Here is a 23,852-nt window from a genome sequence, read left to right on the forward strand (position 1 = left end):
GTAGCAACCTGATATGTGAACTGGAATATAATGAGAAGTATGTTTAGCCATGGGAAATATTACCTCATTTGAAAGCAGTTGAGGATTAGCAACAAGAAGGACATTGGACCACAGAAAATATGCTTCAACAAATTCTGTCTGACCCATGCTAGCATTAAAAAGTGGCTGATAAAACATGTTTATGTGTACATATTGTATGTGGATGCACATGTGTGTACATGTGTGTTTGTGTGCATGCATGTGTGCAGCTGTATTGATATGTATTGCTGTGAAGCTAACTGATATGCAGATTCAAATATAGTGTGTGTATGTATGAATTTGTCTAGACAGTTATATATAGTTAATAGAATTCTGGATTTTATGTTCTGAGATCAAATAATACTGTAGTCTACTTTACCTTTCCCCCTTATGGGGTGAGTAGTGGTGATCATAAAATATCAAATCGAGTACTGTAATTAATTGATTACACACATTGATGGAAACTTTGATCTTGTGATTATGTTATAAATTATTATGAGCATCACAGATGTCTATGTCATTAGATTCACTTGTATAACATTAGAGCTGTAGTGGAATTAACTGATGCTTTTCTTTAATTCTTGATAGAAATCTTAGGTTAAAACAGGAATTTTATTCTACCAAAATATGAAGACATTTAAATTGAAAGATATCGGTGATCTCAAACAAATTAATTTTTGCACTTCATTGATAGATATCAATACTCAGTTGCTGTTATAATTTTTTTTTTTTTAAATGTACATTGAATATCTCTGTTGTATTCTTAATGAATGTCTTGCCCTTATCACTTATCAGATTTCTCACAAAAATAATTATTTGGTTTTAATTATTCCAGGTTCAATAAAATAAGCATCTAGTCACAATGATTGATTCTGTCTGCCAGCTTCTGCACACTTCTTTGTCTTAGCATGATTGAGAAATCATCATCATTATCTCTACCACATCATGATCATCACCCCCATCATCATCATCATCATCATCATCATCCAGGCAGCAAGCTGGCAGAATCATCAGTCTGTTGGAAAAGTTACTTTGCAGCATTTGTTCTGGTTCTTTATGTTCTGATTTCAAATCCTGCTGAGGTTAACTTTGCCTGTCATCCTTAGGAGGTCAATCAAATAGAGTACCAGTCATGTACTGCACTCAGTGGTTTTGACTAATCCTCATCCAGCTAAAACTTCTGGCGTTGTGCCAAAATTTGAAACAATTATTTTTGTTAAGGTGGTAGGCTTGGACAATTGCTAGGGCATTGGAAAAATTCCTTTCATTATTTGACCTGGTTCATTATGTTCTGAGTTAAAATCCTGCCATTGTCAACTTTGCCTTTTATCTCTCCAGTGTTGATAAAATAAAATATGTGTCAAATACTGTGGTTGATGTAATCAACTTGCCTTGTCCCCTTAAAATTGCTGGCTTTGTGCCAAGAATAGAATTATCATTATTGAGTGTGAGAGCAGCACATGCCATCAAAATAACACTGGAGTACAAATATACGAAGCCCAATATACTCATCATGACTATCTGTCTGATAAGGGTACACCAAGCATGTGCATCACAACCATATATACACAACATGGTGATTTAATAAGATGATACACAGCACATGACCTTTCAGGTGGGGCTCAGTTAGAATTTCCTTCAGGTCGAGTAGCCCATCCTGTTCAAAAGGTCCCTGAATTAGGGTTGCTTAAGGATGATGAACAAAACACAAATGGTTCCTCTCAACACATGACTATGATGTTCCCCCACTTTTTCTGCTTGTGATTAGGAATACACATATCAGCCACTAAGGGACATGCTGAAGTGATTAAGTAACAGACAAATTAATCTGTGGTATTGAGCAGAATATTTGCTTTAGCCTATCTTTTACTCCAAGGCAAAACAGGTACATGATAACACTTCAAATCGGTCAAGAGCAAAAGCCATGACAGCCACTGCCTGGTACCACATTATTATTATTATTATTATTATTAAGGCAGTGAGCTGGCAGAATCATTACTGCACTGGAAAAAGTGTTTAGCCAGAGTCAAATTTGTCTTTCATTCTTGTGAGGCTTATAGAACAAGTACCAGCTGAACATTGGGATTGATATAATTGACTTAAACCCTGTCCTAAAATTGCTGGCCTTGTGCCAAAATTTGAAACCATTATTGTTGTTGTTGCATTAACATTGCATATATAATAATTGTTGAAAAATATATTTATGTTCTTTTATTTTTTTTCTTTTGCAGGTAAGTCCATTGCCCTAAGAAGACAATTGGCAGGCATTCTTATGTTTTTAAAATTCTTATTTAAATCCGGCATTTTGTTCATGGCCTGAGTTTATACAGTGAGTACCAGTTAAATAAATATTGTGATCTATTTAACCAGCTACAAGCCCTATAAATTTATTTGCTGTCTTTAGAATTTATTAATATTTCCATTTCATTTTTGTATTTGGGTTGCAAGATTCTTGTTGTGAACTTGTGTGTAGCAACAAAATGACTTTGACAAACACAACTGATTGATTGATTAATTGAATGATTAATCAAACATTCAGTTAGTTGGTTAAATAGCTAGCCTATTGACATGCAATAATAAAGAAGTGATATTGAACCAGTGCATGTGTTTATTGTTGGCATAATGACCCTCTCAAGATATAACAATATATTTGGTGATATTACTATATTCAACATAATTGTAGAGTTTCTTCAAAGTTCTTTATCTAAAAAAAAAAATTGTGACTGAATCAGAAGAGGTTGAGCAGTGCTCATGACTCCAGGTTAAGATTGTGTGGAACTTGGGGAGGGGCACAATTTTCCTCAGACTGTGAACCAGGCCTGAATACTTGCAACAGAATGGTCTCCATTTGAAGCAACTGGAGGCTAGATAAGGTATTAAAATAGACGACAGGGTATTAAGCATACCACCCAAGTTAAAAACTATGTGTTGAATTTATTTTTTTGTTTCAACTTAAATTAATTATCTTTAGTCTTTTATATTTCCTATTTGGCACACTGGTTGAATGATTCTGTTGTCGGATAAATCTATCTTGGATAGATTTCAGAAATGATTATCTGTCGCTGATGAGAATAGAAGCTGTAAAAAAAATTGTTTTAATTTATTGTGCGTAGTTTGAGATATATGTATACTTACATGCATACATACATGCATACACGTGTGTGTGTGTGTATTTATATCATCATCGTTATCGTTTTCATGTCCACTTTTTCCATATGAGTCAGGCGGAGTTCAATAAAGAAAATTTTCTTCAGCTGTCCTTCCTCTAACCAGCACTCATATTTTTCCAAGCCAGATAATACTTCATGACAGGACATGTTTCTGTGAAAGATTGGAAACAAATGACGTTTCTTCTGTGATGGTGACACTGTGACAACTATCACATGATGTCATGATGAAGATACAGAAATATATATATACATATGTGCACACACACACACACACACACACACACGTGTGTGTGTGTGATGGGCTTCTTTCAGTTTCTGTCTATCAAATCCACTCAAAAAGCTCTGATCTTCTGAGGCTATTGTAGAAAACACTTGTCCAGGGTGCTTAGCAGTGGTACTGAACTCAAAATTACATGGTTGGGAAGTAAATTTCTTAACCACACAGCCAGCCAAGCCGTCTAACTCATGCCAGCATGGACAACGTACGTTAAATGATAATGATGATATATATGCATGACTCACTCATTGTACCGCCATGTAAATTACGACATGAATATATACTTGACTATATTCAATCATTATTATTATTATTATTGTTGTTATTATTAGTATTATTATTACAACAATTAGGATGGTGAGCTATCAGAGTGCTAGCAACATTTCTTCTGGTTTTATGTTCTGAGTTCAAATGCCTCTGAGATCGACTTTACCTTTTATCCTTTTGGGATTGATAAATTAAGTACTAATGAAACTAATACTTAATTTAATGTAATCGACTTAGTTCAATGTAATTGACTAGCCCTCTCTCCCAAAATTTCAGGCTTGGTGTCTTTAGTGGGAAGGATTGTTGTTATTATTATTGTTATTCATAACTGGATGTTAGCAGTATTTGAGGCATTTGCTTGTAATATAATGGGGAAATGGACAAAATGAACATGCAACATTCATTGTGTGTACAAATATATATATATATATATATAAACAAAAGTAAATGAGTATATGCATATATACGTACAGGTATGTGCATACCGACATCCACCTGTATGTATAGGTGCATATCTGGGTACAGGACATTGCACACAAACGTAGACGAGAACACACGAGCCACATAGAGAACATTCTACTTCTTCAGCTACCCACGTTTTAACACCGGCGTTTCGACGAGCTTCGGGCAGGACGCAACGTTAAAACGGCTCGTCCCATGGATCGCAGATTAAATCTGTATACGCAAATTAAATCTAGCCATGGAGGAATGTAGTGGCGGACGAAAAACAAGACAGGAAAACAAACAGAAGGCTTTACGGCCAGACGAGAAAAATTATGTGTGTATGAACGCGATGAGGCACGGAACCGAGAGAGACAGTGGTAGCGTGTGTTACTTGGCGAAAGCCAAGGAAGGAAAGGATTATTGACCGGAAGCATGTGACCATGCCGGTGTAAAGGGAAGAGAGAGAGAGTGGTAGAGGGAGAAAGAGAGGGAGGAAGTAGAAGAATGGTGAGCAACGAGAGGAAAAGAGAAAGAGAGGAAATACGAGGGGGAAAAGGAGATACGTAGTAGTAACAGAGGAAGAACAAGAGGGGTAAGGCGAGATACGTAGTAGTACAGAGGAAGAACAAGAGGGGTAAGGCGAGATACGTAGTAGTACAGAGGAAGAACGAGGGGGGGGAGAAAGGAAAGAGAAAGAGATAGAGTAGCGTCGGAGGATAAGTTTACGAACTACTTACAATTTTTGTGAGACGCTGCGTTCAATCATGTAAAAACAAAAGTAAATGAGTATATGCATATATACGTACAGGTATGTGCATACCAACATCCACCTGTATGTATAGGTGCATATCTGGGTACAGGACATTAAACACACACACACCCACAAACACACATGCATTCACACATGCACACACACATAAACATATACCTACTCACGTGTGTATTTGTGTGTGCATACACACATTGAAGCAGAACTCTTTATTTCTCTCAATCACTTAACCAATATATCTAAAAATATGTTTATATGTGTGTGCTCATACTACATATCTGAATGTATCCTCATCAGAATGTGTGCATGTGTATTAATGTAAAGAAGCACAGGTGTATGCACACACTCCTATATTCATGGACACATATATTTAGCCCTACCGAAATGAATAAGAATTCAAGTCAGAGCAGCACAAATAACTACTGTCCAATTATGAGTCCTGTGAATATAAAAAAAAAAGAAAAAAAAGAAAGGCTACAATATGCTTCATATGACAAGAACTACCTTACCTTAAGAGCAAGCAGTACATACAATGCAGTGTTAGCAGGGTGCCAAATGTTGGCAGATCTGCCAGAACTGTCTTAACCATGCCAGAATAAAGGAATAGATATTAAAAACCATTGACAAGAATTTCTGTCTCTCTCCCCCTCTCTCTCATATGTATGCATCTATATAATCATGCAACCAGGATATGTATAGCATGGCACAATGGATATTAAATCAGCCATTATTATTTTCTGTGTGTGTGTGTATGTGTGTGTATGTTCTAATGTGTGTCTATGTACTAATGCATGTTGTCCTGTATATATGTCAGACTTTTTTGTATGTAATAATTTTAGTTAATGCTGAGTTATTCATAGGACATATGTGTGTATATAATACTTGCATATACAGGATCATGAACAAACACACACAAGCACACCTTTGTATGTTTGTATTTAGCGGTATATATGTATCTATATGCATATATATATGTATGTGCATGTGTATATATGGTTGCTTCTGTGTGTGTGTGTGTGCATGTATGCATGTGTGTATATGTATTTGGTTATGTATGTATATATATATATGTATGTATTTAGTTATGCATGTATATTTATATATATATGTATATATTTATGTATTTGGTTATGTATGTGTATATATATGTATGTATGTATGTATGTATTTGGCTGTGTGGATGCGCTATGGCCCAATGGTTAGGGCAGTGGGCTGTATTCTTTTGGAATATTGTGATAATTTGAATCTTTACTCTAAATAAATTATTGTTTTCCTAATCATGTAACTTTTTCTACTGTCTTTTGAAGTACTTTGGAGATGAGAATATTCTTAGATATCTTCTCCTGTCTGGAGCTGAAAATTATATCATCAGCATCATTTAATACTTACTTTCCCATGCTTGCATGGATCAGATGGATCACTGTTTTGATTCTCAGACCGGGCGTTGTGAATATTGAGCGATAACATTTAATGCTCCACTAGGCTCCAGCAGGGCTTGGTGGCGAACCCTGCTGTACACTTTCACCACAACTTTCTCTCACTCTTTCTTCCTGTTTCTGTTGTACCTGTATTTCAAAGGGCCAGCCTTGTCACACTCTGTGTCACACTGAATCTCCCTGAGAACTACGTTAAGGGTACACATGTCTGTGGAGTGCTCAGCCACTTGCATGTTAATTTCAGGAGCAGGCTGATCCATTGATTGGGTCAACTGGAACCCTCATCGTCGTAACTAATGGAGTGCCGTAGTAAAATTTGGTTACGTATATACATATATATATACCTTGTCTTATTTTCCTTATATATATATATATATATATATATATATATATATATATATATATATATATATATATATCATAATTTTAGCATCCACTTTTCTATATTGGAATGGGTGAGACGAAGCTTATGAAGGCAGATTTTCTACAGATGCATACCCTTTTTGTTCCAACCCTCAACTGTCTCAAATTTTCACTATGAATCTTTGGGTGGATGGAGTTGGGTGTTATATACATATATATAACTTATATATGAGAATAGCTGTCTATCCATTACTTTACAACCTCCCATGATTGAGAAACAAACATAAATTCATAGCATTCAACAATTTTATTAAGCTGTTTCCTTTATTTTGTTAGTCACTGTTGAGACTTTCCTTCAGTTTGTACCTTGCTTAACTTGTTTGTTCTCTGAATATGCAAATACTAATATCTACAAACACACTAGGACTCCATATCCAAGCCATGCCCATGTTTATTAATAGCTAAAGTAAATAAAATCACATGTATTCACTATAGTTTTATTTTGGAGATATTGCATTAAAAAAGATACTGAATGTTTTTAGTTTGTAAGAACTATTTATTCATTCACAGTACTATTCAAACAATCCAGAAGTTGTTTAAAGCTGAGCTTCATATACTATGCACAAAAGACATTAAACAAACATGAACCTACTTGGAAAACAATTTTTAAAAAATGAATATAGTATTCTTTCAGAATATTGTACTAATTTGAATCATTACTCTAAATAAATTATTGTTTTCCTAATCATGTAACTTTTTCCAATGTCTTTTGAAGTACTTTGGAGATGAGAATATTCTTAAATTTCTTTTCCTGTCTGGAGCTGAAAATAATATCATCAGCATCATTTAATACTTACTTTCCCATGTTTGCATGGATCAGATGGAATTTATTACAGCAGGTTTACTAAAGCTGGATGCATGCCATTCCTGTTGCCAAAGCTCACCTGTTTCCTAGCAAAGTCTTATTTTACCATTGTCATATTTTTCAAATGAACAACATGACTTGTATGATGATGATGATGATGCTCATTTGTAATCAATATATAATGTCAAGACAAGAGTAAACACATATAAATGTTACACCAGCATGCACACATATGCATGCACATACATGCATACACACACACGAGCACACCATGCTTCTTTCAGTTTTTGTCTACCAAATCGACTCACAAGGCTTTGTAGTCAGCTGTAGTAAACACTTGCCCAAGATACAGCACACCAAAACTGAACAAGAGACCACATGGTTGGAAAAGAAGCGTCTTAACCACACAGTCACACCTGCACCTTCATATTTCAATGAAAGTCCCTTAGCCTGTGACCTTTTCCTTAAATTGTGTTGCTCTGCAAAACTTAAAGTACTTAAGTTGAAACTGTGGTCTATGCCACAGAACATACATTTATAAAATTCAATTTTATGCATGAACATGTGTATATTGGAGAAATGTGCTGACTTTTTATTTTTTATTTTATTTTTATTTAATTTTTTTTTTTGACTCCATCATTTGATAGATGATGTCAGGTTTCTTGACAATGGAGAAGATGTATCCTTTTGGGTTGGTCTTAAAACCAGTGATATTGGCATCCTAACAGCAGAGCATGACAGCTGCTGTTCCTATTCTTGCAATAAATACCAGTAATATACAGAGGCCATTTTAATCAATTCCACTATCTCAACAATATAACTGTTCTTTTAATGTTTAGTGCATTACATTAGAATACTTGCTGACATTTGGAAAAATAATGAGAACTCTGTGCATGATCGTGAGGATGATGAAGATGTTGGCGGTGGTCATGACAGTGGTGATGATGGTGATGACAAAGTTAGTGGTGATTACAATACGATATAAATGATGTTAATGAATAGGTTGGTGTTGCTGACATGGTAAACCCTGATGTAGCACGAGATAAAGATAATGATGATTGTAGGGTCTTTGGTGTTGAATTGGTATGTAGTAGAATAGAAGTTTGGAAATGGATGGGGAATGAGAATTACAATTGTTGAAATTATTATAATGTTAATTTGGATGTGATGCAATGTTGACGAGGATAATGATATAGTGGCAAAACACTGAAATCAATACTGTAATAGAGTATGGTGACTGTTGATAACGATCATGGTGATGATGATAATGATATTGATGATGATGACATTTGTGGTGATGAAAGGTTACTTATCAACATGTCTTTTTGTGTATGTATGTATATTTATGTATACTTTAATTATTTATTTCCACTAAGAATATATGCATATATATATATATATATATATATATATATATATATATGTATATGTATATATGTATATGTATATATATATATATATATATATATATGTGTATGTATATATGTATATGTATATATATATGTATATATATATGTATATGTATATGTATATATGTATATGTATATATATATATATATATATATATATATATATGTGTATGTATATATGTATATGTATATATATATGTATATATATATGTATATGTATATATATATGTATATGTATATGTATATATATATGTATATGTATATGTATATGTATATATATATGTATATGTATATATGTATATGTATATATGTATATGTATATATATATATGTATATGTATATATATATATGTATATATATATATGTATGTATATATATATATATATATATATGTATGTATGAGTGTGCGATTGTTATATTGATGTTCCATATATATAGATGCATATATACATACATATATATTTGTGTGTGTGTTCTATGATATATTATATTATGTGTGTGTGTATGTATGAATGAAAGAACAATGACCACCTTGGAATACAAAAAAATACCTGCAATTTCATTTAAGTTCTTTATTGATTGGTGGCATTGTGCAGGAATTGTGCTGTATAGTACCAGAGAGTAACCATTGTGACTTGTGTCAACAGAACTATTTTGACAGTTGGAGGTTAATAATATGGCTTTTACTTTTAGCGTGGAACTATTGCCTTTTTCCTATTTCCTTTTTCCCTGTTCTTTCCCACAAATTACTTATAGAACGAAAATTACAATGCATTTATGTATTTATATGTTCTCTGTTCTAGCTATATTGAGATGTTGCTCATATATTTTCTTTGACTCTTGTTCCTGTACATACACATAGACACTTTGAAATTGCATTTTCTTTATATAAGCATGTGCAGAATCCCCTTTTGGCTTTTGCACACAAATACATGCACACATATAGACTATGAGGATTATATTAGATAGTTAGAAACCTACCTATCTACCTATCTAATTATCTCCTTTTCCACTTTCTTTCTAGTTGCATCATTCGTCACTTAACCCACGTCCATCATACACAGCACGTCTCCATATCATCATTACTTCCTTTCTTATGGGCACATACATGCATGTGTGTGGGTATGTATGCATGCTAGTATACATCTCTATATGTATGTGTGTCTACATATCTATATGTATATATATATATATGTATATATATATATATGTGTGTGTGTGTGTGTGTGTGTAGGCTTATGCATGCATATGAGTATATTTGCATATACATGTGTGTGTGTATGTGTGTGTATATATATATGTTAGAAGATGTAAACAGACCAATACCAGTTGTCAAATGGTAGAGGGGGACAAGCACAAAGATGCACATACATATTTGATAGGCTTCTTTCAGTTTCCATCTACCAAATCCACTCATAAAGCTTTGGTTGGCCCAGAGGTATCAAAGAAGAAACTCGCCCAAGGTGCCATATAATGGGACCATATCCAAAACCATATGGTTAATAATTGGCTGGGTTATACGTAGGAGAAGGTGGGGCTCAAGAAGATGTCTGTGTCTGCTTGTGACTCCATAATCACATAAAGGTATGGCGCATGTCACCAAGCTGTATTGTACTATCGATGTATTTCATGAGAAAATGAAATAGAAAATTGCGACATTGTTGCTCTTCCATTTTTAGATGTCAACATGTTGTGTCTATAGTGGAATCAAATTACATCTCAAATACTTCAGGTTACTTAGTTGAAAACATGTACTGCAGGATAGGAATAACTCCTTGTCCTATACAGTGGTTGCCGGACTGTAAAGTTAATGAATGGTGTAATAATTTCAGTCCTTCCTATGGGTCTGAATATGTAACTTTGGCACTCAGCCTTTTACTGACTAAAGTTTTTCAGTCACCTTAGACTCTCTTTGCCTTTGAATCCAGATCTTATTTCTAGCTATCACTTGCATGTGGCAACTGCAGTATTGTGTATGATGATTGGAGTGGATCACTTCCAAAGTAGTCCACAGTAAACTCATCTCACACAAACATGTATATACACATATACAGCTGAGTAAACCTCTTGGCCATAAACAATAGATGGTATTCTTTGCATCTGACACTTCCTTGGAGTCAATAATTTTACAAGACTGTTAGTATCTGTCTTATTTCTCAGTATACTTTTCTTAATAGCATCTTTGTCACTCTCTCTCTCTCTCTCTCACATTGTTTTAATAGCTTTTGAACTTATCATGTGTTAGTTTCTTTTCTTCAAACTTTTAGCACCACTTCCATCTGCATTACGTAAAGACAACAACAACAGCAGCAACAATAATACAATCAACTAACCAATGAACAGAACCAGAGAAACAATGAACCCATACTCCTACCTCTCACAAAAAAAAAAATAAAAGAAAAAAGAAAGAAAAATAAAAAAGAGACAATGACAATAACAACAACAGCAAAAAACTTGTCTATTTATTACTGACATCCCAACATCAAATAAAAGGAACTGTATATTAACAAAGAGGTGGTGGAATTTTTTCATGCCCATCACCAACTGTTGCATCTGAAATTCAACCACAAACCCCATGTTTACCACATCAAACAAAAATCTTGCTCTTGTAGTTGATGTTGTTGTTCTCCTATTTCTTCTCATTATTATTATTATTATTATTATTATTATTATTATTATTAAAAACCCCACTTGGTAAACTTTTATTGTTGAAAAAGTATCATAAGTTTTCAGGTACGCAAGATGCATTATCGGGAACATTTAAAAGTGACCCCTTAGGGATTTCTTGCTTGAGTGTTGTGCATGCATGTCTGTATGTAATTATGACTTTGTTTGGTTAGTTAATAAATATGACTGATTAACAGAGTGTACGAATATGTTGGAATCCATGTGAATCACTCGGTGTATGTCCATGAATGTATGCATGTGTCTATACATATTAGTATTTTCGTGTGAACATTTTCTTTTAACCTATTTATGTGTTTGTTTACCCATATATGTGTTTGTTTGTGTGTGTGTGTGTGTGTGTGTGTGTGTGTGTGTGTGTGTGTGTATACATTAGTGTGTCTAAGGGTATTTCATTGAAGACGTGTCTATCTTTATATACCAACATGTATATATGTATATATATATGTGTGTGTAAGCGTTTCTTTCATCCTGTACTTTGTGTGTATAGATAGATAGACAAGCATAGATACATACATAGATGTGTATATATGTGAAGCCTGATAACTTGAAAATGAATGTAATACACACACAATCTTATACATAGTGTATGTATGTAGACATACACACATATAAACACACAGAAAGAGAAAAAGAAGTTTAGAGTGGGTATTCATTCTAATATATATGCAAGTGCACACATCTTTGCTATTGTAGATATCCCTTTGGATATGACTGCTTGTGTAAGTGCATGTGTATATTATATGTGCATACATGTATTTAAGCGTGTGTATATATAAAGCAGTATGACTTAAAAATGAATGAGATACATTTTCTATGCGATTGTTTGAAAATGCAGAAATGGCATACAGTGTTTTACAAGCTTACCTTAAGCAAGTATTTATATGTGCAGTGTGTGTGTGTGTGTGTGTGTGTGTGTGTTTTCTTTTCTTCCCAGTTCCTTTTGTTGCAATTTTCTTTGGCCTTCACCAGTTGGTCATTATCACAATCTATTATTTGTAAGACTTTCATCTCATCTCCTGCACAATTTTCCTTATTATTTCTAGCACTAATGGGAAATCTTCATAACATCAAAGTAGCTGTTGTTGTTACTACTACTACTACTGCTGCTGCTATTACTATTACAGCCCTTATATATAGGTTTTGCTATTTCTGTTCATGTGCGTAAAAGATTTTAGCTTCATTATATGTGTGTGTGTGTGTGTGTGTGTGTGTGTGTGTGTGTGTGTGTGTGTGTGTGTGTGTGTGTGTGTGTGTGTGTTGCTTGCCATGACTTACACCATTATACATGGCTGTATGTTGTTACAGAGTATACATACATACAAATACACATGTAATATTTACGTTACATCAAAATTTTAGATTTATGTAATGTACTCACCGCCACTCTCTCTGTCTCTCTCTGTCTCTGTCTCTCTCTGTCTCTGTCTCTCTCTGTCTCTGTCTCTCTCTGTCTCTGTCTCTCTCTGTCTCTGTCTCTCTCTGTCTCTGTCTCTCTCTGTCTCTGTCTCTCTCTGTCTCTGTCTCTCTCTGTCTCTGTCTCTCTCTGTCTCTCTCTCTCTCTCTGTCTCTGTCTCTCTCTCTGTCTCTGTCTGTCTGTCTCTCTCTGTCTCTGTCTCTCTCTGTCTCTGTCTCTCTCTGTCTCTGTCTGTCTGTCTCTGTCTCTCTCTCTCTCGCTCTCTCTCTCTCACACACACACCTTCTTTATTAATTTGCTTTATGTTGCCTTTCTTTTCCTGCTAGCATGAGCTAAGTGAATACATATTACTGAGACGTTATTTTTACTACCAGATGCCTTTCCAGTCTCCACCTCTTTCCTGTTATCCGAAGACGGGATTTTTATTCTTGAAGTCTTTGAAAGTGCACAATGACTGGTCATTATGTTAACAAGGAATGTCAACATCATCACTGTTTCACTCAAATAGTGACAAACATAGGATATCAAATTTTATACATATTTCTGTGCATGTGCCCACATGAAAATGTCTGTGTTTTTGTTAACACATTCTGTGTTTATTTGTGTTTTTCGTACGTACAAGTCTTATATTCCCATTTTATGTGTTTTCGGTCATACAACTGGATTTCATTTTCCCTTGCTTTTACTCTGGCACTTTACAGATGAGTGATAGCATTTTCCAGCACTGAAATTATAATAATTTGGATAACAAATTTGGGTGACAAAATGTGTTTGTCCATGTCCTTTTTTTTCTGTTAATTGTCGTATATGTCCCTCGCTAATGTATTGCTGCCTGCAATTTCTTTTGACTAAATGCACAAAAAAACCCACTTAACCCTGGCACCTAATAGAAACACTTATCTAAGAGACTACTTTTAAAGGTACACAGGTAAGATGTAGACTTTCAAAGCAGTTATGCTTTCTCTCATATATGAATGTAAGACAGGGCCAAAAGGGTTCCCAATAGCTATTAGTAGCAGTGGTAGAGTGTTGATGATGAAAATTTATCTGGTAAATGAGTAAGTAAATGTGTTCTGCCCAGTTGACAGAAGTTATTGAATGGGAGGCAACCGTACACCATACAGGGTAAATGTAACGAAGTGTGAACTTGCATTGTTCAATGACAGAACGATGAAGTTATTGACTTGGAGTAAAATTTGTGAATCTGTTTCAAATCACAAACAGAATGAATATTACTGTAAATCTGCAATGAAAGTGAAACATTGTTATGAACCGGAGGAATAAAAGTGAAACATAGATGTTATTCTTTCACTTTTGATACGTAATAGTGAACCAGTGTAAAAAATTGCTCCAGGCCGCATTAGGTAAGAAGTTGAAAACTTTTTTTTAGCCCATGAAACTCCATGGGCTGTATGTAGTGTATGTGTAAAATTTGAATGAAAACAGTTGTGTAGTTCTCAAGTTTTAGAGATTCACACAGACAGACACATATTCTCATCTTCATATATATATATATAGATAGTGTGTGGGCTGTTCTTATTTTATTGTCAAATAATGAAAGACATAGAAGAACATTGACAAGATTTGAACTCAGAACCTGAAAAGGATGTAATCAATTTTCACATAAACTGCTCTTGATAATGAATTCTAACATAAGCAAATGGCATCAAATTTTAAGATTGATTCCAGGTCTTGACTGGTGCTTATTTTACCAACCAGTAAGGATCAGAATGTAAAATGACTTGAATTCTTGGAGTAGGAGGACTTGTTGAGTCCATCAATGCCAGCATTCAACTGCTATTTAATTTATTGATGAAATGCAAAGATAACTTTGGCAGAGTTTGAACCTGGAATGTAAAACCAGAAGAAAGACCACTTAACATTTTGCCTGGTGTGGTAGCAATTCTTCCAGCTCACCAGCTTCATACTACTGATGATAATAACATCTCTGCATATAATTATAATGTCTACCCATGGGCAGTTTTATGGAATAGAAGTATAGTTGATTTATTTAATTCTACAATATTTGTTCTATTTTCACCCACACTGACCTTCTTGACCTTTCACTGATGAGTGGAATTGAACTTTGAACTAAAACTTACAAAACTGAATATTGCAAAAATCTTTAGTCAAGTGCTTTACCACTTCTAACACATTATTATTATTATGGGAGGATTTCAATGTATGAAATTAATTGGAAAGAAGGGAGATTGTGTGACATTTATAGATCTCTCAAGTTTTTTAGTAAAGTGAATTAGTTGAAGTGAGCATGTTACCGCAGAGAATTAAAAGCTGCAAATAGCCAGTGAATAAACGTCAGTGAGAGTGCATGAGGTGGTGGTGGGTGTACAAATTCAATCTGTTGTATGTAGCATCCAAATATCCCTTAAATCTCACTTGGTTATCTATCTTAGAGGAAGAACACATTAGAAAATGTAGTATTTGTTACACCTAAAACATGGAATAGTCACAGCAGGGTACTTTTGATCTTGGGTCTGGTTGATAGGAGGGATGTTGATCTGGAACTAAACAACAACAAAAATAGCTCAACACGTATTTAATTGTAATAATGATTTCTTTTTATTTGCGTCAATTTAGTTTGGAAGTGAATATTGGGAATGTGATGTTTACGCCATTTTTCAATGGCATTTAAAAAATCCTGTAGAATGAAGAGTTTTTTCTTTTTTACCAATGTAAAACATTCAAAAGAATGTAGTGAAATCACATTTTCCTTCTGTTTAATGTTAATGGTTGTCTTCTTTTGTAAGAAACAGGATGTTCTCATTATTAATAATTAAAAAAAAAATATCTATCAGTTGGTTATGCTGATTTCTCTGTAACTTATACCCTGTGAAATGTGTAGCTTTGTCCCCTTGTTAGGCATCAGTATCTTAGAAAGCTACAGATGGACTGAAGGAAAAATTTGACCAAACAAGTCCTCCTCCTCCTCCCATAATACTCCCCCATATCCTCCCTTCCAACTCCTTTATCTCCTCCCCCCCCTCCTTTCACCTTCTCATCATTATGATTATCTTTACATTTTTTTTTATCCATGCTTGCATCTGTTGGACAGGTATTTTCTAGCACAGCAACTTGCCATTTTTGTTGTTGTCCATTTGTCATTTTTCCAAAGTCCAATATCTTGAGATCAACTTGACCATTTGTTCTCATATTTTTCTTTAGATTCCTTCCGGTTGGATTGTTTGACACACATGTTTACTCAACTGTCATTCTTCATATGCATCACATATCCATACCAAATGCAGTCTTCTCTCTTGCACTCTGATTTCTATTATACCCAGCTTTTCTCTTTGCTCCTCTGTGCTCTAAACATTGCACATCCAGCAGAGCATTACTCACCACATTTATTTTTGTTTAGCCTTTAAACATCCTTCATTTTCAGTATTGATGTTGCTCTATTATACAACATTGCACTTAATATACAAGCTTCTTAAAATTTACCATTTACTACTTGTTGGTAGAGGTAATGGCTTCCAAAACTTTTTCTATTTTGTTCTTACTCTGGGAACTGTACAATGTTGAATTAGATACTTTTTGGTATTTAGTAATTTCTCTTTACATTCTGAGTTCAAATCCTACTGGGTCATCTTGTCCCGTCATCTGTGAAATTTCAATTAAAAGAAGAGGAAATTGTATATAGTGTATTTATTAACTTATTGGGTTATAGCTGTATGCATTGCCAAGGATCCCTTGGGCAAATTAGCCTATAGATTCAATCTCTAATTAGTAGGGAGTTGATCTCAGCTATGTAAGCAAAATCAATATTTGCCAATTTTGCAGTGCTGCTGTTCAGAGCAATGAGAAGTTTAACCCTTAGAATACCTCGTTTCAGTTGTGGCCTTGGTCATTTGGGAGATAGGTCTTTTACTTTCAGTGATAGCATAATAATGGTAATAAGTTGCAAACCACTGACCTCTCTCTGGTGCTCAGTTTACTCAGTCTTCTCTGACTTCTATCTATTCTGTCAGTCACGCATAGAGAAGGGTCAATATAATAAAACTATACTGTTTCCCTGAAGATTTGTGGCTGTATGCCAAGTTGTAAAAACCATTATTAATAGTGTAGCATAAATTGGTACAGACAGTAGAAAGTCAATTAGATGCTGTTCAGATGTCTACTTCCAGAGCCTGATGCTTATGACTGAAAATGTGTGTGTGTACAAATGTGTGTGCATGTGACTTGTGTATGTATATGTCTGTTTGTGTATAAATGTGTGTGTACATGTATCTGTTCATATACGTGTGTATATATGTATACTTATGTATGCATACATACATAGATATACATGCATACATACATATATATATATATATATATATATATATATATATATATACACACACATATATTTATGTATTATATATAAATATATACACCTATACATATATATACATACACACATGCATGTGCACATGTGTGTATATCTATCTCATTATATATATATATATATGTGTGTGTGTATACATATGTGTGTGTGTATATGTGTGTATATATATATATGTGTGTGTGTATATATATATATATATATATGTATATGTATGTATATGTGTATGTATATATATATATGCATATATATATCATCATATTTTAACACCCATCTTCCATGCACGTGTGGGAATATATTTATATGTACACACACACACACACACACACACACACACACACACACACACACACACATGTATATATGTTTATGTGTGTATATAAAATCGAACAAAAACCAAAACCACTGCTTGCAATGTGATGTCTTTATTTACATAAACATGAAACCCCAAATGTACATTTATGAACAGTGTAGGTGGCAAATGAGAAGGGTTATGACATTTATGCATTCATCTATTTCCTATGGTACCATTAGTGTTAGTAGATTAGTGAAATAGTTCAACCTGAGAACTGAAATCTATGATTTTCTGCAGCATTCATCGTTCTGATTCCTAGATTTAACCTCACTTATGATTTTGTGTATTTACTTATTTTATGATTTTGTTTTGCTTTAGTGGTAGTTGTTTGTAGTGGTGATGGTTGTAGTGATGGGAATTTATTTATTTTTCCTCAGACTATGAACTATCCAGGTATCAAAAAAAAAAGAAAAAAAAAAAGGACTGAGGCAATAAATAATAAATAAAATCAATAATACAATAATAACAAATATATAAATTAAAAAAACAGCCAGAAAAATTATATAAAAGAAAAGGACATAAAAAGAAGTAATCAAACACTCCGGAAGGGGACCAAAATAAGATATATATATATATATTTCTGTTTGTGTATGTGCGTGCATACGTGTGTGTCATATATATATATATATATATATATATATATATATATATATATATATATATATATATATATATATATATATATATATGTGTGTATGTATATATGTATATATATATCATAAAGGAAATAAAGATGTCTAGCTATTGATCTGGAGACAGCCGACTTAGTTTACAGGTTCAAGAGGACAGTGCAAATAAATCACAAGATCAATGATTCTGATTGGCTAACTAGAACTTTCCTGAACACCATTGATTACAATTATCATTTATATACTTTAAAAAAAAAAAAGAGAAAAAAGAAAACACCCTCCTCGAAGCCTGAGGGTTGTCTTCTCTAATTGCCATTCAGCTGAAACTCAGTTGTTCACCACCACCACCACCACCATTACTACTATGGCTACTACTACTACTATTATCAAGTCAGTAATAATGCTAAACCTAACAAGTTCTTTTATCAGTTTGATCGCTCTCATAAAATTTCTAGTTGTTGTTATCTTTCTATTTATTTATTTATTTATTTATTTATTTTTCATCTATCCTGTCAGCCAGTTTCATGGTAATCACTGCTTGTGGACAATAGAAAGGAAAAGAGCGAAATGTGTTTTTTTAGAAAATATCTCAAAGATTTTTGGTCATCTAATTACACTCTGATCCTTCTGTCTGTGATTAGAAAGATATTATTTTTAATCTTTTACTTGTTTCAGTCATTGGACTGCAGTCATGCTTTGGTACTGCCTTGAAAGTTTTAGTCAAACAAATCAACCTCAGTACTTGTTTGTTTGTTTTGTTTTTTTTAAAGTTTGGTAAATGTTCCATATAGTATCTTTTGCCAAACTGCAATGTTATGGGGACATAAACGTACCAATATCTCTGTCTGTCTCTCTATTTCTCTCTCTCACACACACACAATAAACTTCTTTCAGTTTCCATTTGGCTGGCCTAAGCTATAGTAGAAGATACTTGCCCAAGGTGTCATGCAATGTAACTGAACCATGTGGTGGGAAGTAAGCTTCTTACCGCACAGCCACACCTATTGTTTTTCATTTTCATTTGCTTAGTTTTTAAAATATTTTATGACTCGTTCAGAGAAAAAAAAAAAAAAATGGCTGTGCCCATTTTTTTAAGGTTTCCAAGTATGGAAAGAAATTATTAATCTGATTGGAAACTTTGCCTGAATGCTTACTAGGGAGTGGACTCTGCTGAGGATAGCCAAGAGCCAGGTATTGGTTGTTAAACTGCTTGACAAATTAAATCTCTCACCTAAAGGTGAATCATGCCACCCAAATATTAGTCCTGCTGCCCAAGTGATAGATCTGCCTCATAAGGATTAAGTCTGTTGTACAATGAATGCCTCAGCCTGGTTACTTTTCTGAATACTCTTTAAGATGATATGGCCTGTACTTTTTTGGCTGAATCCATAAAACATTGAAGCAAAGGCTTTGTGGTATTTATTCCTGCTGTTTACAATCTGGGTTCAAATCTAATTGAGGACAACTTTGATGTTTATCCCTCTGAGGTGGCTATGAAATAAATTACCAGTCAAAAACTGAGGTTGATGGTATCGACCAAAAATTGCTGGCTTTGTACCTAATTCAGAAACCATGTATTCCACTGCATTATGACGAAGACATTGCATGTCAAATGTCATTACTATATCAATTAATAAATAAGAAAGCCTCTGTACCATCATTTCATCATTTGAAAATGGCAAGCAAATATCCCTCAAATTAAATTTAGAAAGTATAGGTAAGGGTTAACCAGATTATAAATTGTAGATACACTATTTTACAAAAGGAAAAAAGGATTAAATGTCTACAACTAGTATATCTATTATTATAGAACTGCTCAATTAAGAGTAATCTGCAGCCTAAAGGTTAACAATAACCAGCTGAGTTAAAGAAGGTGACAAAATTGTCTTTGATAAAATTCATATGAATGGGGACGGAGTGCAATACTAGTGTGGATAATACATCTGAGATCTGTAGATCAAACGTGAGTTAAAACCAAAGATAAAACTGTCATTAGGCTTCCAGATACTTGAAGCAACTGTCATAGTAGCCTACTACTACTACTACTACTACTACTACTACTACTGCCACCACCACCACCACCACCATAAACACCATCACCACTACTACTATTACTATACTCCTTCAAGTGGTTGCAGCCAAGATGTGTCTCACAGTGCTTGTCTTGAAATCTCTGTTCACCATTAGCTTTGGTAGGTCCCCAGTTTCATGTTCTGTGTGTATACTAGTAACATCAATGTAACTAAGTGGTTTTGTCCTTAGGGTGCAGAAGTCTTCGAAATGTGACATTTGATGTGACCGGTTGTTCTGCATGTTAAGCATTAATAGCAGAGTTGGGTTAATTGTGTCTGTAAATCTCTATCTCAGGGCATCTTATCTATATAGCTGATTACTTGACTCAGGAGCTTCAAGATTGCTTTGATGGTACATATACCAGGCATCTCATTAGGGCTCAAAACATCTAACAGTAAATTTGGGTGTTGCAGATATATCTTGTCTCTAATAACAATCTTAATTTTAACTTGTAGAAAATCCTAGAATATATGTGCAATATCTGTTGTTTTCATTATTTAGCCCCTGGTTGGCTCTGACAGAACAGGTCTATGATCAAAGATGTTCCAGCCATGTCTCACTATTTTTGGATTTCAGTTCCCAAGTTTTTGTATTTAAAGACTACACTATCCAACATGTCCTTCATTTAATATGATAAGGTGGGATTTGAGGGAAAATTATGGTGCTGTCTTCTAGTGAATTGGGTGATCATATTAGAGGTCCTTTGTTGGTTTATTCCTACTTTCAGTTAAATCCCTATAAAGCACCAGTAATATCGATGTATGAAAAGTGGATTCTTTCATATATAACTTGTCTTAATGGGAACGAAAATGGCACTTTGTACCCAGTAAAAAGAAATTTAAATTTGGTTGTTTCTGATAGGACCTTATGGAAGAGGTGCATGGAGATTCAGCTCTCATGATTCTCCAAAGAATAGTGGGCCGTAAAACTGGATGGGTACTGTTAGGACATGGGTGTACATGTCGGGTGTAAGAATAGTATTACCCAAATATTTGGATATGGTTATCTAGGATAACATTTTGCAGAATTAATATGTTCACACAGAATGCACTCCGTATTACTCCAACTGTAGTTATGATGTTAAACTAACACAGTAACCGATACCATCAACCGTATTGCTGTGAACTACTCCTGTCAACTATCCGACTGTTCGCTCAGTTTTTTTATTTTATTGAAATGCGCTAGTCCACTTTCAATCATGTGGGGGTGCTCAGGATCCTTCTACAACAGATACATATCTTAATAAGTGTGATAACCAATTCTTAATAAGACTAGGTTCATGTCCAATACAGAGGTTGATTTCTGCTGCATATAATTTACTGGAGAGGTTCACCTTTGGAAAGTGGTTGTATCTCTATGTTTGAAGTTTTCCCCATTTTTAGGACAGTATATTCGATACTAAAATGGGACAACAGTGGCTGTGATACCAAGTAAATGATTCTTTTGTCAGCTATCTTTGTTTGCTAGGTCAACAACTGTTGAGTGGTGATACTCAACAACAATCACAACCATAGCCACATAATTGTGTGAGGGTACGAGTTACATGTGTTTGTATTTATTGCTACTCACACATTCGTGTGTTTGTGCTTGTGTATATGAACATGCGCGTATGCACACACACACACACACACACACACACGGATATAGTTATGTATTAATATCAATTTATTTGGTCGGACAAATGGCACCACCAATAATACTCAAAATGAAACTGAAGTATAGCAATTTGCAGCTCATTTCCTAATTTAATTAACATCTTGGCATTAGCTAATTAGAATGTTGGAAGCGGTTGAAACCTGCCTCAACCTATAATCCCATCCCCTCTCTTTCTCTCTCTTTCTCTCTTTCATTCCTCTCTATCTCCTTCTCTCCCTCCCTCTTTCTCTTTCTTCTCTGTACCATTTCTTTTCAAAAGGGTGTGTCTATGTATGTGCACATATGTGCAAGTATGTGTTTGTGTGTGTGTGTTTGTGTGCATGGAGTGTCGAACAATGTCATTTTGGTTGATTACAAATTTAGAATAGTGAAACGTTTTCGACAGTTGCATTACATTAACAATGGAATAGGTTTTGCTAATCATACTTGATTACCATTGAGAGACTATGTCATCACTAAATGGTTTCTAAGATGCTGCTATGCTGGTCATTTATGCATGGACAGGTTTATGAGCCAAGATTGGTTGCATTATTATACATTGATCTGAATATTAACCTCATCTCTTGTGTTTCTGTCTACACATCAATTTGATCACAATATTCTCTGATCATCTTTAGACACCTTTTGCACATATCATTAATAGTCTTTTGAAATACATATAAAGTGGGGCTTTGTTTTGGCCACTATGCTCTGAGTTCATATCCACCCAAAGTAGGTAAGTAATCCTATTGTCACTGCTTACAAGGGAATATAACTTTGTAAAATGCATCATATTTTTGCTCTAAGTGTTTAAGGGGCCTATGTAGTTGTGAGAGTGCAAACAAGCATATTCTTGACAGTCCTACTCTTAAAACCCAGGGAAATGTTTTTAGATGTGATAGCGGAAAGTGAGAGAAACATGCGGCAGCACTAAGCTGGTACTCATTTATTAGCTAAGTGGACAGGAGCAATGTGAAATAAAGTGCCTTGCTCAAGGATACAATATGTCTTCCAGTCTGGTAATCAAACCCACTGCCTTATGATCACAACACAGCACTCTATCAAGCCACATGAATATCGTGGAGACAATAAGCCAACAAAATAAATATCACATAAGACATATATTAATTATTGTACTATCTCAGATGAAGTAGTTTAATGTGTGACATTTCATGTCACTAAAGTCTGAGTTCAAATCCTTTCGAGGTAGATAAGTACCAGTGATAAAATGGAAAAAGAGGCTTACTCAACTTGCCATTAATAACAGCCAGGAATTTCCCTCTAATCAAAGTTGGAAGAGTGATGGATGGAATACTTTTGATGATAGGCCTACTCATTCAGAGCTCAGCTAAGTTTAAACTACAGCACTAGTGTTAGGTACCAATGAGATCTGCAAGAATAACCAATTAATTGACTGTCTTAGCCCTTACGGAAATTGTTACTAGGTTTCAGTATGAAATTAAGGAGTAAAAATATAAAGGACCAACAAACTTTAATCCCACTAAATCTCTCATTGTGTATTTCATTCCACTGCATTTTGAAATTCTGCTGTTTAGTCCCAGGTCAGTCTTGAATGAAACTGACTTATAATCAAAAACTCTCTAGCTGTCAACATCCTGTCTTTCACTGAAGTATAATGCTTCTAGGATTACACTATCCAATATTACACTATCCAGTCCACCTCTGCATTTTTTT

General features: G+C 34.4%; 1 protein-coding gene across 12 annotated transcripts in view; it reads left to right on the forward strand.

Moving 5' to 3' along the window:
• LOC106867420 (zinc finger CCCH domain-containing protein 10) overlaps positions 1–23,852 on the forward strand; it is a 639,081-nt gene that overhangs the window by 130,605 nt on the left and 484,624 nt on the right. For 7 of the 12 annotated variants that reach the window (XM_089356351.1, XM_089356349.1, XM_089356340.1 and 4 more), the window contains exon 2: positions 2,250–2,347. The exons of the other annotated variants lie outside the window; for them this stretch is intronic. The gene's annotated coding sequence lies outside the window, so the exon portion shown is untranslated. The remainder of the gene's footprint in view (positions 1–2,249; positions 2,348–23,852) is intronic. 12 annotated transcript variants of the gene reach the window in all.

This window comes from Octopus bimaculoides, chromosome 8 (assembly GCF_046866305.1).
Source record: "Octopus bimaculoides isolate indiv1 chromosome 8, ASM4686630v1, whole genome shotgun sequence".
Classification (NCBI taxonomy): domain Eukaryota; kingdom Metazoa; phylum Mollusca; class Cephalopoda; order Octopoda; family Octopodidae; genus Octopus; species Octopus bimaculoides.